Source organism: Ctenopharyngodon idella, chromosome 7, assembly GCF_019924925.1.
Source record: "Ctenopharyngodon idella isolate HZGC_01 chromosome 7, HZGC01, whole genome shotgun sequence".
NCBI lineage: Eukaryota > Metazoa > Chordata > Actinopteri > Cypriniformes > Xenocyprididae > Ctenopharyngodon > Ctenopharyngodon idella.
Window position 1 is genome coordinate 38667880 of NC_067226.1, and position 16281 is coordinate 38684160.

At 40.1% G+C, this 16281-nt stretch overlaps 1 protein-coding gene and 1 long non-coding RNA gene across 3 annotated transcripts in view; one reads left to right on the forward strand and one right to left on the reverse strand.

Moving 5' to 3' along the window:
* LOC127516027 (Fc receptor-like protein 5) overlaps positions 1-16281 on the reverse strand; it is a 64905-nt gene that overhangs the window by 10322 nt on the left and 38302 nt on the right. The window lies entirely within an intron of this gene.
* LOC127516038 (uncharacterized) lies at positions 11235-13295 on the forward strand. The gene is made up of 2 exons (XR_007930920.1): positions 11235-11556; positions 11744-13295. It is a non-coding gene; the product is annotated as an uncharacterized LOC127516038 (long non-coding RNA).

Below are 16281 nucleotides of genomic sequence, written 5' to 3' on the forward strand. Positions count from 1 at the left end.
TCTGACTCCATAGCAAGAGATGGCGGGCGAGTTGCGACATACGGCGGGAGCGTAGACCACCCTGATGGTTGATGTACGCAACGGCCGCAGTGCTGTCCGAGCGGACCAGTACGTGCTTGTCTGTCAACAGCTCCTGGAAGCGGCCCAGTGCAAGACGTACTGCTAGCAACTCGAGGCAATTGATATGCCAATGCAGTTGGGGCCCCGTCCACAGACCCGACGCTGCATGCCCGTTGTACGTGGCCCCCCACCCTGTGGCAGAGGCATCTGTGTGGACCACAGCATGCCTGGACACTTGTTCGAGGGGAACTCCAGCCCGCAGGAACGAAGGGTCCGACCACTTGGTGAGGGTGCGACGGCAGTTCGGTGTCACGGGAACACGGAACGTACCGCGCTGCCACGCCCATCTCGGGATCCGGCCGCGGAGCCAGTGTTGAAGCGGCCTCATATGAAGCAATCCGAGCGGCGTGACTGCGGCTGCGGATGCCATATGCCCCAGGAGCCTCTGAAAGAGTTTCAGTGGGGCCGCTGTCCTGCGCTTGAGCGTACTCAGGCAGGTCAACACTGACTGGACGCGCTCCTCGGTGAGGCGCGCAGTCCGGGCGACCGAATCCAGTTCCATACCGAGATAAGAGATCCTCTGCCCGGGGGAGAGTTTGCTCTTGTCCCAGTTGACCCGAAGACCCAACCGACTGAGGTGAGCTAACACCATGTCCCTGTGTTCGCACAACTGCTCCCGCGAGCTGGCCAGGATGAGCCAGTCGTCGAGGTAGTTGAGGATGCGAACGCCCTGTTCCTTGAGCGGAACAATGGCCGCCTCCGCAACCTTCGTGAAGACGCGGGGCGACAGGGCCAGCCCGAAGGGTAGGACTTTGTACTGATATGCCCGACCCTCGAACGCAAACCGTAGGAAGGGTCTGTGACGAGGCAGAATCGAGACATGAAAGTACGCGTCCTTCAGGTCGATCGCTGCAAACCAATCCTGGGGACGGACGCATTCGAAAATGCGCTTCTGCGTAAGCATCTTGAACGGCAGCCTGTGAAGGGACCGGTTCAGGACACGCAGATCCAGGATTGGCCGTAGCCCACCGCCCTTCTTTGGTACAATGAAGTAGGGGCTGTAGAACCCTGACTTCATATCGGCTGGAGGGACCGGCTCGATTGCATCCTTCGCCAGGAGGACAGCAATCTCCGCCCGGAGAACAGGTGCATTGTCCAGGGACACCTGAGTGTAGTGGACACCCCTGAAGACCGGGGGACGCCGGGCGAACTGAATCGCATAGCCGAGTCTGATAGTGCGAATGAGCCAGCGGGACGGGCTGGGGAGCGCTATCCAGGCTTCCAGACACCGAGCCAGCGGGACCAAAGGCACCACAGACGCACCGGGGGTGGGGCAGCGAAGCAGAGTGCTGGAACCCGACTCGGACGGCGCAGCGGCCCGAAGTGGGGTCAGACTCTGCGAGGTGACAGTGTGAATGGGAGACGGCTGGGGGGCGGCCTCGACCATCACACTGGGACCTGCTGGCGAAGTGAGAGTGGGCTGCGAGTGGCAAGGCGGAGCCTCGCGCGCTGACAGCCACAGTCTCTTGTGACCTGGAGGATTGGGAAACTGCTCTTTTTGTGATGAAGTGGGTACCGCTGGACTCCGGAGAGCCAGCGGCGGGACAGACAATTTCACAAATTCCCCCCGGCCCTCCTCCGGGGGTGGGAGAGACGATGGAGTCCTCTCCCGAAGAGCAGGAACCTTCCCCTCCAGGTCGCCCGTCTCAGGGTCGCGTCTTCCTCGACCTCTTGCCACCTGGCTTGGCCTGAGCGGGCTGGGCGCCGCGTCCGCGACCGGCACCCTGCTGTTTGGCTGGTGTAGGCTGCTGCTTTGCCAACTTAGCAGGGGCGGAGGACGACGCAGGCGGGCGCCCTCGGCGACGAGCGGGCTGAGGCTGTGCTGCCGGCGGCGGGGTGGAGGCAGCAGCGGACCGCCGGGGCAGGACGTGTTTGATAGCCTCAGCCTGCTTCTGGGCGGCAGAGAACTGCTGGGCGAAGCTCTCTACCGCGTCGCCGAAAAGGCCGACCTGTGATATGGGGGAGTCCAGGAACCGATATTTGTCGGTATCCCTCATATCAGCAAGGGTCAGCCAAAGGTGGCGTTGCTGGACCACAAGCGTGGCCATCGCCTGACCAACAGAACGTGCCGTCACCTTAGTCGCCCGGAGGGCGAGGTCCGTGGCGGCACGCAGCTCCCCAAGCAGCTGCTGGTCAAGACCTCCCTGGGGCATTTCCATCAACGCTTTTGCCTGATGAACTTGCAAAAGGGCCATGGCATGCAAGGCAGAGGCAGCCTGTCCGCAGGCTCTGTAAGCTTTCTCTGTCAAGCCTGACGAGAATTTACAGGCCCGGGATGGGAGACGCGGCTCACCGCGCCAGCCAGAGGCCGTTGGACACAGTTGCATCGCAACAGACCTCTCGACTGGGGGAATCCGCGTATATCCCCTAGCCTCCCCGCCATCCAGGTTGGTGAAGGCGGACGAGGGACCAGGTCTCGCACGAACGCTATAGGGCGTCCGCCAGGACCTGGTCACCTCATCATGCACCTCCGGGAAGAAAGGCATCGGGGCGGGGCGCTGGGGACCAGCGCGGGCCGCCCCGAGGTACCAATCATCGAGCCGAGAAGGTTCGGGACACGGTGGAGGGTTCCAGACGAGCCCGACCTTCTCGGCAGCCCGGGAAAGCATAGCCGTCAACTCAGGATCAGGCTCGGACAACGCTACGGTCCCGGAGGGAGGTAACGCAGCCGAGTCTTCATCTCCCGAGGACTCTGGCTCACCTTCCGATGCCGCGATCGACATGCAGTCATCCGCCGGTGCTCCGAAAGAAACGGCTGGTCGCTCCGTAGAGGGACCAGCACGCTCAATCGGTAACACCACCGGTTGCAGTGAGGTAGAGGGGACAGGGGCCCGCGGAGCGGAGCTCGGCGGGGAAGCCCTGACCGTGATCCTCAGATCACCCTGCCTACACGCCGGCGCACCGTCACCCCGGCCGAAGCCAGAGAAAACGGCGGCACGGGGCATAGGGGAGGGGACCCCCGCTCCCTGAGAACCAAGGAACGAGAGTCTCGATCTCAACACTGCAATAGTCATGTTCCCACAGTGAGAACATGAACTATCCACAAAAGCTGCTTCAGCGTGCTGAACGCCCAGGCACGTGATGCAGCGATTGTGGCCGTCAGCGGGGACCAATGAACGACCGCATCCAGTAACGCACAGACGAAATGACATCTTGAAAAAGACGCAGGGTTCGTCTGTGAAGCTCTTTTAGGAGGGGAAAAATTCAGCTCTCTTGTGCTGAAGCACACAGGGAGTGTCACGATGTGTTCGGGTACACCACTCCCCGAACACAACGGAGGAACCGGCCCAAATCGCAACAGACCACAATGCTGGGAAATGGAAATTGAATGCTGTAAAAACAGCAGTTGAGAGCTTTAAGCTCAGGCTCCTCGGAAGCTCGCGACCTCGCTGGAGTGCCGTTGCACCAACACAAGAAAAAGAAATTTTCCTTTTTTGGCTTGAAGAATTCACTGAAGTCTGTAAGCTGGAAACACACTAGATGGCTCCGAAGCGAAAGACAGAGTGCGATTGCATCTGCTCCCCTATTTATACCACCTGGCGGGGGCGGTGCGCATTATGCAAATATCGCACGCCAACTCCATTGGCCTGTTGTAGTTCACTCGAAGCTGATAGGGCTCTCTAGCGATATCCCAATTCGTCGGTCACTACTGACGTACGTCGAACGTGACCGACTGAAAGGGAACCATGACTTCTTCCCAAGCAATTGTATGATTTAAAAGTCATTTGTAATTTAAAAGTATAATTTTACAAGTTTCATACCAGATGGGCAAGTGTGTGGGCTTCAATGGTTTATCCTAAAACCCCATACTTCACTCTCATAACACTACATGTTTAATACTACACACACTAGAGCTCATGATGATGCGTTACAATTTTACTAATCTAATAATGTGACAGAGTCATAGAAAAGAAAGCTATTAAAGGGATAGTTCACCCAAAAATGAAAATTCTGTCATTATTTCCTCACCCTCAGGTTGTTCCAAACCTGTATACATTTCTTTGTTCTGTTTAACACAAAGCAAACACACATATATATCTTACATTTGACTATATTGTTTTATTCATATTTAGTGTTTGCCATATTGTCAATATCTGAGCCACACCTGAGATTTATATTACATCTTGCCTCTTGTAAAAAGAGGCATAATATGTACAGGTAAGATTAAAATAGGCTAATTCATGTCCACGTAATTGTTGAGTAGCAGTATAATAAACTCCCTGTGGAAGTCCTGATCACCATGCCAGGGTTTATTTGGCAATAATGACAGGCTGATTGTATATTATCCCTTACATATTAAACCACATACAGAGGCTGCCTACCTGTTCTCTTGTTTTTGTCTTTCCAATCATGCTAATGAAACGTTGGTGAAATTGCATGCAATGTCTCTGAAAGTTGCTAGATTTGAGCACTGAAATTCCACTGAATTGTTAATTTCAATATGCAGTTAAAAAGGTACTGGCATTAAAAAAAAAAGCCTATCACAAGAGATCTGTTAGGGAGGCATCAGTGGTGGCCAACCAGATTACAGTGAGGGGCAGTGCAACCATGTAGTTCCTCCCACGCGTCTTCCAGTTCTGAGACTGATGATAGAGTAATCTTTGAACAGCTTGCAGTCTAAAAGCAGCCACTTTAGACCTAATAACCATAAGAACTTCTTCATGTACCTGTAGATACAAAACTGACTCTCATAGCCAATGCTGTCCAGACGACAAAAAAATTACAATACATTTTTGGATTCCTCCGATAAATTATTCTTGTGGATTCAATACATTTAATTTATGCCATAGGATAGAGGCAGCAAGATTATTTATAACCAGCACTCTTCCCCTATAGGATAGTTGAGGCAAAATCCATTTCAGTTTTGACAACCTGGCACTTTGTCCTTTACACCTTCCAAGTTTTTTTTTTTTTTTTTTTTCTTTGATATTGTTTCAGAACCATATTTTTTTTTTCTACTTAACATTTCCAAAGATAAATGGTAAGGGCATTGTTGTTTTATCATTACACCAAAATGCTTCAGTTTTACCTTTGTTGAGTTTTGCAGATATTAAAAGTATAATAATTAGTAGTATTAATAGTATTAATAGTAGTATTAATATTTTGATTGTTTTTTTTACAATTACAGTAATGTCATCTGCAAATGCAGTCAGTTCAACAGAATGAGAATCATCACCAACCCTTAAGCTGGACAGACCTTTTCTTAACAGACACAACAGCGGCTCCACTGCTAAAACTTATAACTGTCCTGACAGTGGACACCCCTGCCTAATACCCTTCTGCATTCTTATTGCTTGACTTAAACCACCACAAATTCTTTTACCACACATTCATGGCAGTTTATCTGTAAAACATTCTTCAACACTCCACAAAAGTCTCTTCCGATGATCTTCCATAAAACCTTATAAGAGTCCAATGGCAGTCCATCAATTCCAGGTGCACGGTTAGACTTCATCTATATAACAGCATCAGTTAACTCCTTAAAAGAAACAGTACAGTCCATATTCTGACTCCGATATTTAGTGATAGGAATCCGTTGTAATATACTAATAATGTTGTAATATATTGTGATACACATCCTGTATCAGTGTGTTGCTTTTTATACAGTCCTGAATAAAAATAAATAAATAAATAAAAATAAAAATAAAAGAACACTGCAATTTTTTGCATTTGTCTTGAATCAGAAGTCTTTAGTCCATCTGGAGTTGTCAAGCAGTACATTTCATTTTGTTGCTTTGAGACCTTTTCTAAATGAATGAATGAATAAACGAACGAATGGGGGCATCCATATCATACAGACATAAAACAAGATCTTATTAGGGCACCTTTTTAGGCTGAACTTGCAATAAAGTTTCAAGATCTTGTTTCTTTTCAGACAAATTTCCAGCTAATGATGAATCTGAATGTTGAGTCATTCCAGATGTAATCTGAAAGATCTCTGGTTCTAAACAAAAAAAAAAAAACATAGATCCCACACCCATGTGCTTTTATTTTTTCTCCTAAATGTTTTTTGTTTTGAAAATTACATTGTAACCAACAGTCCTGAGCATTCAAAACTGATTTAACAAATGTCTTACCATTAAGGAAGTGTTTTACAACATCAGCATTTCTCCCTTTAGTTTGATGCAGAAATGTATTTAATTCTTCCACAGAATAAGCGTCATTCATCGACTGACTGCAATCAATTTCAGAAACCTTTGAGCAACTATCACATTCCTCCATCTGTGCCCCATCGCTATCTTCATTCTCTACTAGCAAAGTAGACGGCAAACCACTAACACTATCAACCTCATCACCAGTACCATGTTCACTATCACTAACAGAATCATCTACATCCTTCAAAACATTTGGGCCTACTTTGTTTTCACCATCTCGCTTAGATGAATTACAAGCATAGTACATCAATGTGACGCCCGGAAGAAACTAATCTAACTTCGGTCAGACATCAAATTTTGGTTGAAAATGAAAATCAGATTGACATCTAAACCCAACGTTTGTTTGACATCAAGCGCAACATCAGACAGACGTCAAATTTTGTTTGGAATAACCACACTGTAAAAAAAAAAAAAAGATGCATGGCAGCACATTAAATGCAGCGTTAACAGCACCAATGTTCTCATTTTCAACAAGCCTGTTCACTAAATTTTCTTCTTTCAGAAAAAAAACATGACAGCCTTGCTCATTCTGGAGGCAGAGATTATATTTCGATGACCTACAATATCTCCCATAGCTAGGAGAACAACATCTACCATAAACACTTGATCAGGAAAAAAAACTTTACATCCATTCTTGATAGAAAAAAAAAGGCATACCTTCACCTAAGGGAGACGCCATAGTTTTCTAAATCAAAAATGCATTTGCAATGCTTTTTTAACTAATCAGAAAGAAAATATCGGTAACACTTTACAATAAGGTTCATTAGTTAACACTGAGCTGGATGATGACATCACTGTTTACTCCAGTGCTGATATAGATAAATTAACTAAATTAATAACTATTGATTCTTACAACGGAATGAATCAATACTGAATTTACTTAAGCTGGACAATGACACCATTTTCTTTAAGAGCTGCTGTGCAGCCAAAATTATGTACCAGTTATCACTGTAAAGCTGCTTTGACACAATCTGCATTGTAAAAAGTGCTATATAAATAAAGGTGACTTGACATGATTAGTTAACAGCATTTATTAATCTTTATTAATGTTAATATCAAAATGTACTAATACATTATTAAAATCTTGTTAACATTAGCTGATGCCCTGTGAACTAACATGAACAAACAATGAACTGTATTTATATATATATACTGTATATATCAACTGTATTTTCATTAACTAGCATTGACGAAGGTTAGTAAATACAGTAACAAATGTATTGATCATGATTAGTTCATGTTAGTTAATACATTAACTAATGTTTAACTAATGTTTAACTAATTAACCTTATTGTAAAGTGTTACCAAAATATCTAATAATGATTAAAAAAAACACCACCATAAAGAACACCATAAAGAAATAAAACTAAAAAATGAACCTTGAACAAATTTAATCGTGCTGATCTCACACCCCACACCACACTCTCACATCCCAACATGCAACAGACACCCAGAGAGAGAGAGAGAGAGAGAGAGAGAGAGAGAGAGAGAGAGAGAATGAGAGTAGCTTAGAAAAGAGAAGAGAGAAAGAGCCTAAGACTAGAGCTAGAGAAAGAGAAGAGAGCCAAAGAGAAGGCCACTAAATAGCTAAAGACAGAGCAACAGATACAACCTTCTTTTATCCCTTTTTTGACCAATGTGACTAAAACTAGGGCTGGGCGATACAGCTAAAAAAAATTGATCAGTATCGATAATTATTGAAAAAAATTTAGCAGAAAAAAAGTTTGAATTTAACCAATGCATTTTTAATTAATGCAAACAACAAATAATTTTTAAAACAAAGCAAAATAAAATTTAAACAAATCTTTCTAATTTTTTATATGAAGATTAAATAAATAAGTGTTAAAGAAACTTAGAGCTGCACAATTCTGTATAAATTGAGAAACTTTTTTGTTTCAAACTGAGATCACAATTCTGAATGACGAAATAACGTGATTTACTACTAGGTTCTGACAAAATATTAATTGCTGCGGTCTATTTTAAAATTTTAAATATATTTGAATTAATTATTTACAAAAAATAAATAAATAAATAAATATGTTTGGATGTATGATTCAATGACACGCCCATAAATACTCTTGTTTCATTACTGGATGAATCAGTGTATGTAAAAGAATCTGTTGGATGAAAATTCAACATCAAATACATTTTTAACAGTCACTTGTCGCCACCTGGTGGTGAAACAATGTAATCGATAAATGCGTCGTTTTCAGCGCGTTCAAGTTTCTTTCAAAAGCTGATTTGCTCTATTTTGATTGATAACATAGATAATTAGTGTTTTATCTGAACTATAAACTTTTATCGCAGTACTTCTGTGATAATTTGAATATTTGTAGCACAGAAATAAAGATACTGTGTGGTTGAAAACACTGTTTGTGCAGCTGTTTATACCGACATGACAACTGCTCTCTCAAGACGAACTTTGAAGTAGATCAGCTGCTACGTAAGAAAACCACGAAACTGCCACACTGACGAGCTGATATGTCTTTTTTTATTCACAATCTCCTCGTCACCGGCAGGTACAGCACTCATTTTCATGTGTTTGTGTGTTCTGATCTCACGTGGCGATTGCGCTACTGAACTCCACAGCAACTTGTTTGTGTGTCACTCGTAGCGTCTGTGAGAGTTGTTCATGCAATCGAACTTCATGTCTGTTTACATTTTAATGCATTTAAGTGAAACTATATCGAGAGTTATATATCGAACATTTTTATATCGTTATCGATTAAGACGTACCGTCGATAAATATCGATACTGTTTTATCGCCCAGGCCTAACTAAAACCCAAATGCAAGTCATTCAAACTGACCAATCAGCAGATTACAGCTTCTCCTACGTACTAAAGGTGTGACAATTAGCAGACCCCTGATGTACACTCATCTTAGCCTACAGGCCTTGATCACTATCAGCACCTCTTTTGGAACCCCAGATGACCCTGTTGGTAAGAAAGACGGGTTGGAACAGGAAAACAATGTCGTTGTTAATTTTCAAACTTACAGAAGTGAACAGAGATACACTGATGATGATATACAGGGGAATCATTATGTCTCATATTGATTATGGATGTCTGGCATATGGGTCAGCAACATCATCTGTTTTAAAGTAACTGGAAGTTGTTCAGGCTAGGGCATTAAGAATATATGTTGGGTGATGCAGTGTGACCCAGGCAGACGAGCAATGATTATGTCAAATATCAAATTTTGAATAAGGAATAACAAATTGCATTAAATAAAATGTAAAATTATAAAGACAACAAATGAATCAAATAATATTAAAATGTTATAATATTATAATTATATTAAAGGTGTCATATACTGACATTTTTATAAGATGTACAATTAGTCGCTGATGTTCCCAGAGTGTGTATGTGGAGTTTTAGCTCAAAATACCCCACAGATTATTTTTTATAGCATGTTAAATTTGTCACTTTTTGAGGGTGAGCAAAAACGCTCTGTTTTTGTGTGTGTACCTTTGAATGCAAATGAGCTGCTGCTCCCAAGAAGAGGACAGAGTTTCAAGAGCTTGTGTTAGCAGCTCCGATTACCTCAGACAGACTCGCTAAAAATATCAGAAACTGTTCAGCCTTTATGTTCAAAGTTGGGCAATGATGGAGAGACTCAAGAAGAAGTCACAACATGTAGAATGCAACAGAACATTTCTGAATGGTTAGTTGATGAATTTATGTAGCTGATGAGGAGTTTACTATCTTAAAGTCATTGATTAACATATTCTGTCATGATAATCTATAAATCGCTCTTGTGGGAACTATTGTAAGATCCTATAGAGCCAGAGAATATATGCTGCATGAACAGGTATCTAGTTTAGTTTAATTACGGTTATAACTTATGTTGTCAGCTTTTGTGTTATGTACTGTATTGCAATAACTTGGCCTCACCCCCTTTGTTGAGTGTTCTCGGGGGCAGGGTTTATGTAAATTTTAGGGTTAGTGATGTCACTAACCCGGGAAGAAGCACACTGTAGTCCTTACCAGCCATTTGTTGTAGTCCTTAAAAAGCAATTTCTGTAAAAGAAAATACCTCCCTTTGCATTGAACTTTGAGCGTCGTAACTTTGCAGAAGTTGTTCATGCTCTAACAGCAACATTACACACTAACTAAAGTTAAAAAAGTGAAATCACAATCATGCACTCCTATAAATATTAAAATTATTACTATTAAAATATTAAAATTGTGATAAGATAAAAATAAATAAATCTTAGTCAGTAGATTATAATAAAATCCAATCGGTAACACTTTACAATAAGGTCCATTAGTTAAACATTAGTTATTGTATTAACTAACATGAACTAACCATGAGCAATACATTTGTTACTGTATTTACTAATCTTCGTTAACATTAGTTAATGAAAGTACAGTTGTTCATTGTTTGTTCATGTTCACAGTGCATTAACTAATGTTAACAAGATTTTAATAATGTATTAGCAAATGTTGAAATTGCCATTAACAAAGATTAATAAATGCTGTATAAGTGCAGTTCATTATTAGTTCATGTTAACTAATATAGTTAACTAATGTTAACTAATGTTAACTAATGAACCTTATTGTAAAGTGTTACCATCCAATCTAACAGATGAAGTTTGTGAAGAAAGGCCCAAAAGAAGATATTTGCAGAATGAAAAGAGAGACAAGAAAGAAGCCCAGAGTCTTCTGAAACTAAACATTATATGTGTTTATATCTGTGCTTACATAACAGGAAGGAAAATACGTATTGCAATTCTTGGTACTTTTTTTGCTACCATTTAAAGATCCACTAAAGACAAGCTGTACCTAGCAGATCTGATTAGGTGACCATGTTCTTGTAATATTAGCAGATCTTGCATTATCTCATATCTGCAGAGATGAAAACAGATGCACTTTGATAACATGGTACATGCAATGGGGGGGGGGGGGGGGGACATTACTGGTGTGCATCTTGAGACAAAACAATGATAGTGACATAATTTAAGATATTTCAGCCAAATTTGCTTTCAGTTAAAACAGCTCAAATGTGCATTTTAGTCTGGGATTATGCTTAAGCCTTGTCTGTGAAACCATGTGTTTATCATTATGGTTTAAGTAAAAACCACAGTTTTATTACTGAAACCACAGTCAAAGGTCTGATGTAAGAGCTGAGATCAAACCACCATATAAACCAACAACCAGAAACTAGCATTAGAAAAACAGAAGAAAGAGCAAAAACACAGACAGAATGAGAGAAGAAATCAACCAAGTTTGCTTAAGTCTGGAGCACAGTGCTGTATAGAAATCTCATGAATATATCTAGGTAAGACATGGTTGTTGTTTCACTTGACATGTAATACAGACTAGAATGCATTAATCTTTTCGGACTGATGATTCTGAGTTGTTGTATGCTAATGCCATTATGAGCTTTGTGACTTCTGGAAGTTGCTCAGCATTTATTCAGCACAGATATTATTTTTTCACTTATTTATACACTTACATATTTTCAGCTGGATATCGCAGAGATCAAAGAGAGACTACAATATGGAATATCATCCATTTTACTGGAAGCAAGAAGCTAAACAACTGGAGATGAGGGTCAGATTTTCCATCTTCACCATCATTTGTGCGTGCGCATGTCTTCCAGCTCTTGCTTGGTCTGTCAGCGATCTAATTCATCACAGAAAGAATGGACACCGTATTTCAGCCTTCATCATCCTCCTCCTCCTCACTGACTTTGTTGAGCTTCTCTTGAGTCCTTACATACTGATAAAATATCTCTTAAATGAGATCTCCTGGTATACAGATTGGGCATGGAGGGTTGTGTATTCTTTATGGTTGTCGTCAAGAGACTATGGTCTCCTCTTAAACCAGCTGGTGGCGCTAGAGGGAATTCTCTCAGTGAGATTTCCACTGTATACTGCTTCTGTTTTCTCTTCACCTTATTTCATAATTTTCTACATACTCGTGTTTCTCTGTATCATTATCAGTGAGATTTCGTTGTTGCATGAATATTATTTCTTTATTAATCTTTCTATGTTCATTGTGTCTTTGATCACATGGATAATATCCTGTAGAGCTTCATGTTCTGCTGAACATCGCTCTCACACATCAAAACTAGATCATCATATTTTGGTTGTTTTCATATTCAATCTGCTGGTGTTTTACCTGCCCTTCATTGTACTCTTCATTCCTCCACAAAAGCTTCTTCCAGTTTGGTATATTCCTGTGTTCTTTGTGAGTGTGAGATTGATTTCAGACCCGCTCCTGTGTGTGCTGGTCTGCAGGCAGAATCTCAGTATTCAGACATCACAAACACCTGAAGGGACTAGTTTAGTCTGTGGAGGTCTGATAAGATGGGCTGTTTGTGATGTAATGATATTTTGACTATAAAATTAGATATTTTGAAATTACTGCTGTCAATCGATAAAACAAATTAACTAATTAATCACATTTTTTCTGTACAATTTACAATTGCATTAGAATCTCCAAATTAATGCAGCTAAAGAAGTATGTTTTAAATATTTGTAGTACATAAGTACTATGACTGAAGGCAATTTCAATACTGACGCCTCTATTAAATGGATTTTTATTTTTCAATTTCTAGAGGTGAAATTGGTAATTATAGCATTTTTATGTTTATCATTTATTAACAATTTGTCACGTCTGCTGTTTTGTGTTTCTTATGCTGCCTTCACATGCTCTCTGAATTATCGTAAATACGAGTTTCCTTGGTAAAAATTGCACATGAACGCCCTCCCATTTTGAAAGTTGAATGCGATGAGCTTGTAATCACAACTTCAGAAGTGGGAATTATCAAATTTCCAACAGCACATGAAGGCAGCATTAGTTTGACCTAGTTTCTGTCTGTCAGTCTGTTAATTATGTAATTAGTTTCTACCTGTGATCATTAACTCGCTCATTAGTTCCTTTGTTTGGTCAGTGTATTTATACCTTGTGTTCTCCCTCAGTCTTTGTCCATTCTCGTTAATGTAACTGTGTATTCTCCTGTGTTTATCCTGTTCCTGCTTTTTTGCTATTAAAGCCTATCCCCTAATATTATTCCTCGTTGTGCGATTTACTACTACCACATTACGAAACACAATTACAGAATATTCAAAATATTATTAAACAACTTTTAATTCAACTTAACTTACAATGCCATTTCTAGAAAAGCTGGGACATTTTGTAAAATGCAATGCAATCAAGAATCTGTGATTTTTATAATTTTTAAAAGACTACAATTGAAAAAATGTATACCCTTGTGAAAAAATAGTATACTTAAGCACAATTTATTCGTATGTACTTACTAAATGTATTTGTGGCACGCTATAAATTGGTATACTTAAAGTCTGCTAAATTGGAACAACTAATTTTGTACTAAATGCATTTTAGTTGACCAAAAGCAGTGCTTAAGTTCAACTAAAGTTCTATTAAATGTACTTGTTTGTACTAAAGTGGAACTATTCCAAGTATACTTAAGTACACTTTAAATATACTCTTGTATTTAAGTTTTGAAATCCATAATTCACTCAGCATAAACTTTAAATGTATTTTGGTGACATTAGAATTGCAATTCAATTACATTATAAGAGTGTTGAACATACATTAATATATAGATAAGTATATTATATAAATAGGCTACAATAAAGTAATCTTTATAAATAAAGTCACAGCTTAAGAATTTGCCTTTTACAGACTCCTCAGTATACCAGTAACTTTCTTATCCAATGAACATCAGTGAGACAATGGGAACAAATGTATATGTATATTGAATGCAGGAACTTGTAAGGGCTGGAATCGAACTCGGGTCGCTGTTGCACAAGAGCACTCAGCTTACCTGTTGCACCACCACTCAGACATAAACCTTGCAAAACTGAGGTTACTTTGTGTTCTCTCTATACTGTTACAGCTATAAGCAAACAGACATTATTAATGACAACTATTAATGACAGCACAAATTGATTAAAAGAAAATGAATCGCAGAGAAAAGTCTCAATATAGGCACAGTATGTGGTGCATGAAAACAAACGTGAAATGGCCTGTAGCTATACAACACGAAAGTGCATTAAACTTTAAGCTGTTGAAGAAATAAAACCAGTAGATGCAACATTAAATATCAAGAACGTTTTGCTTCCATTTTACTTGACATGATCTGTCATTAACGCAACATAAAGCAATTGCATAAACTAGCATTACATTATTCTTGTGCACGCACTAAAACACAGACAGTTCCGTTTGTTGGTGGAAGAATGTGAACATGCAGAACTGCTTGTGTTTCAGAGTGTGCAGATGAAATAAAACCATCTGTAACATTTCTCTGCCGATTCTCTGCGCACTTTAACTCTCAATGCACCACAACTGCTCCTGACAAAAACGCAATGAAATGATTTGGCAGTCTGGCGGTCTCGCATTACGCTGCGGATTTAAATGTGACACATAAATTACAATTATTTACTTTTCATGCAGTTAACGTTTCTGAATTTATTTGACATTTTAACTTTTTGTGTAATTCTTGAAGACTGGTCAGGATCGGTTTAATAATTAGTTTAATAATTCATAATATTTTGACAGCCCAAAGGGCTGCAGTCCATATTTCAAAGTGCAACGGGCTCTTAAAGTACCATTAATGGGAAAAGTGTGTTACAGTAGGTGCTTTGGAATGCATTAGAAATACACTAAAGTAATAAAACTTCTGATTTTTTTGTTAATTGTCATAATTACAAATATTTACTTTTGTAACTACTTTCTATATGTATGTATATCTGCTTTGCAACCATGCAAAATTATGAGAAGTGCTATAGAAATCAATTTGAACTGAATTAAACAATAGCCTACCTGATATTCAAAGTGTGAGCAAATTATTGAAAAGGTAAAGGTCATAATTATAAAACTTACTTCATGATTATTTTTTGCAACTCAAAATACATTCCCTGTAAACTTTTATCAATACTATTTTTATACTAAACAAGTAGATCTCAAATACAGTTAATTGAATTGTACATTTAATCACAACAGGTCAACATAGTATTCAACAAAAATAAATTACTGAAGTAGTAGGCTACTTAAATATTTAACAAATTAAATCATTTTATTTGCAAATTGCTCATTGTTACATTTGAGCTGTAGGCAAAAGTTGGGTTTGGAAATTCTGCCCTTACAGCCAGTTAGCAGAAACAAACTAGATGTTTCAGTCCATACCTCATGTTTTCTTTGGTTTGCACAAAAAGAAAGTCTCATCTAAAAAATTATATAGCATCTTCTAAAAATAATTTCATCATTCACAGATTTGAAAAACATGGTGAGATCTGTGTCTTTAGCTACAAGGAGTTTCTAGACTCAGTTTCCTTCTGACAAATCTGCCATAACTGCAACACAGATTCCCAATAATGTACACTCCAGAGTTCGGTTGTTAAGCAAAAGTACAGCTAAACCGATTGTTGGGGAGTGTGATGGCATTCGCTTTATGGCGTGTTTGAAAACATATATCAATCATTGTGGTCTATATGTGTCAACTTCTGGTTCAACCAATGGTAGGACGTTGGTTACAGTGTTTTAAAGTCATGTCAGAAAGAATGTATTTATGAGATAAAATGCACATGAACATCAGCACAACTCATAATTATGAGTTTAGGTAACTCTGGATTTTCTTAAGAGTTTCTGAGTTAGGTGCATGACGGTGAGAAAACATGTCAGAGGCAATGGATGCAGAGCCTGCTCTAGTGAAAAAAACCTACCAAAATATATTTAAAATAGGCCTACATTCATTTCACACTAACTACACGCCCATCAATATACAGTAGTCAACATTTGAAGTGGATCGAAAAAGTTAATCAAAGTTGTCCTAAGAACTAAGTTGTCCTAAGAAGGTTTTAGGACAACTTTGATGAAAGGTTTTGATCCACTTCAAATGTTGACTACTATATATACTGACATAAATATTTTAATTAAACTTTATTTGGAGTTCTTCTTTATTGCACAATGCACAATACATATGTAATGATGGGTCAACAGAATGTGGATCCATTTGCAGCTAGTTTATTAAAAG